Source organism: Ovis canadensis, chromosome X (assembly GCF_042477335.2).
Source record: "Ovis canadensis isolate MfBH-ARS-UI-01 breed Bighorn chromosome X, ARS-UI_OviCan_v2, whole genome shotgun sequence".
Lineage (NCBI taxonomy): Eukaryota > Metazoa > Chordata > Mammalia > Artiodactyla > Bovidae > Ovis > Ovis canadensis.
The window spans coordinates 57,751,940-57,754,604 of NC_091727.1; the positions used below are offsets into that span (position 1 = coordinate 57,751,940).

At 41.8% G+C, this 2,665-nt stretch overlaps 1 non-coding gene across 1 annotated transcript; it reads left to right on the forward strand.

Moving 5' to 3' along the window:
- The first annotated feature begins 1,834 nt into the window (after nt 1–1,834).
- On the forward strand, nt 1,835–1,907 carry TRNAM-CAU (transfer RNA methionine (anticodon CAU)). Its single transcript has one exon. It is a non-coding gene; the product is annotated as a tRNA-Met (tRNA).
- The last annotated feature ends 758 nt before the right edge of the window (nt 1,908–2,665 follow it).

Genomic DNA, 2,665 nt, shown 5'->3' on the forward strand with positions numbered 1-2,665 from the left:
TCGTGTCCGACTCTTTGTGACTCCCGTGGACTGTAGCCTACCAGGCTCCTCCTTCTATGGGATTCTCCAGGCAAGGAAACTGGAGTGGGTTGCCATTTCCTTCTCCAGGGATCTTCCTGACCCAGGGATCGAACCCGGGTCTCCCACATTGCAGGCAGACGCTTTAACCTCTGAGCCACCAGGGAAGCCATATACCTACTAGCAGGCTTCTAATTAGAGAAAGGAAATGTCTCAAAACTCAGAGAGTGGCACCAGGCCCCTCACCCACAACATGCATTTTGAGATAACGTTGCCACAAGGTGAGTCATCCCAGGCCATTCATGATCGACATGAATCTTGAAGAAAGGTGGATTTTCAAGCAAATACATAGACTCATTAACATTGAGTAGGAGAACAACTGTATGAGTAAAACATACTGGTTTCTTCAGCCATTATGGGTTCTGAGTCTTAGGCAGAACCAATTTGAAGAAAGAGAGTCTAGGGTAAATACATAGCTCATTAACATAGCTTAAGAAAAACTCATTGGTTAGCTCAAGGTTTGAGAAAAGTTCAGGTGGAACCAGGTGTCATCATGGCAACATGGAATTTTAAAAGAAACCTCCTTTTAATTTTGTATAGAGAAGGGGAAAAAAAATCTATCACTTGTAGTTTGTTTCCTCCATTTGGGGGCCTCTAGCCTTCCTGCCTGTTACCCTCTCAGAATCATGTAAGAAAGTTGAAATATACGCGTTTTCTGTGATCCAGAAATTCTGCTTCTTCAGGCATATTGGAGAAAGGATAAACAAACTGTGGAATAATACACCCAATCAATTATCCCTGAGTGACTAATGGCCAATACTAGAGTCAGCCAGTGGAAAAATCCTCCTGACTATCAGCCAATCAGAGACAACCCCACGTTTCTACAGAACAGTCAATCAGCAAGTGCTCACTCCCACAGCCTGTTCTAAAGTAGACAGTTGACAGCAGCCTTACTCCAATCATTGCAGGAACAGGCTACAAGTCCAATGATGCTTCCGTATTCTTGCTTCTCATGTCTGCCATCCCTAGATGCCCAACTCCTCCGAACCTTCTCAAAACTCTGGCTTCATTCTGGAAATCTGTGCCTTATAAAGCACAGATTGCCCTCACAGGTAAACGGAAATTTCACCTTAAAAGAACAAAGCTAGTGTAGGTGATGGAATTCCAGCTGAGCTATTTCAAATCCTAAAAGGTGATGCTGTTAAAGTATTGCACTCAATATGCCCACAAATTTGGAAAACTCAGCAGTGGCCACAGGACTGGAAAAGGTCAGTTTTCATTTCAATCCCAAAGAAAGGCAATGCCAAAGAATGTTCAAATTACTGTACAACTGCACTCATTTCATATGCTAACAAGATTATGCTCAAAATCCTTCATGCTAGGCTTCAGCAGTACCTAAACCAAGAAGTACCAGAGGTATAAGCTGAATTTAGAAAAGGCAGAGGAACCAGAGATCAAATTGCCAACATGCTCTAGATCCTAGAAAAAGCACGGAAATTCCCCCAAAATCATCTGCTTCTGCTTCATTGACTACCCTAAAGCCTTTGACTATGTGGATCACAACAAACTGTGGAAAATTCTGAAAGAGATGGGAATACCAAACCACCTTACCTGTTTCCTTAGAAACCTGTATGCAGAACATGAAGCAATGGTTAGAACCAGATGTGCAACAACGGACTGGTTCAAAAGTGGGAAAGAAGTACGTCAAGGCTGTTTATTGTCACTTAGCTTATTTAACTTATATGCAGAGTGAATCATTCAAAATGCTGGGCTGGATGACTCACAGGCTGGAATCAAGATTGCTGGGAGGGGGACTTCCCTGGTGGTCCAGTGGCTAAGACTCTGCACTCATAATGCAGAGGGCCCCTGTTCAAGCCCTGGTCAGGGAACTAGATCCCACATGCTGCAACTAAAGACTGAAGATCTCACATGCTGCAATTAAGACCTGGTGTAGCCAAATAAATAAATAAATAAATAAATTTTTTTTTTAAAGATTGCTGGGAGAAATATCAATAACCTCACATATGCAGATGATAGCACCTTAATGGCAGAAAGCGTAAAGAAACTAAAGAGCCTCTTGATGAAAGTGAAAGAGGACATTGAAAAAGCTGGCTTAAAACTCCACACTCAAAAAAAAAAAAAAAAACTAAGATCCATGGGGATGATCCAGAGAGATGATATGGGGTGGGAGGTGGGAGGGGGGTTCATGAACTCATGTACACCTGTGGTGGATTCATGTCAATGTATGGCAAAACCAATACAGTATTGTAAAGTAAAATAAAGTAAAAATGAAAAAAAAAACACAAAAACTAAGATCATAGCCTTAGGTCCCATCACTTCCTTGCAAATAGATGAGCAAAAAATGGAAACAGTGACAGACTTTATTATCTTGGGCTCCCAAATCACTGTGGACATTGACTGCAGTCCTGAAATTAAAAGACGCTTGCTCCTTGGAAGGAAAGCTATGAGAAAGCTAGACAGCATATTAAAAAGAAGAGACATCACTTGACTGACAAAGGTCCGTACACTCAAATAGATGGTTTTCCCAATAGTCATGTATGGATATGAGTATTGGACCATAAAGCTGAGCACTGAAGAATTGATGCTTTCGAACTGTGGTGCTGGAGAAGACTCTTGAGCATCCCTT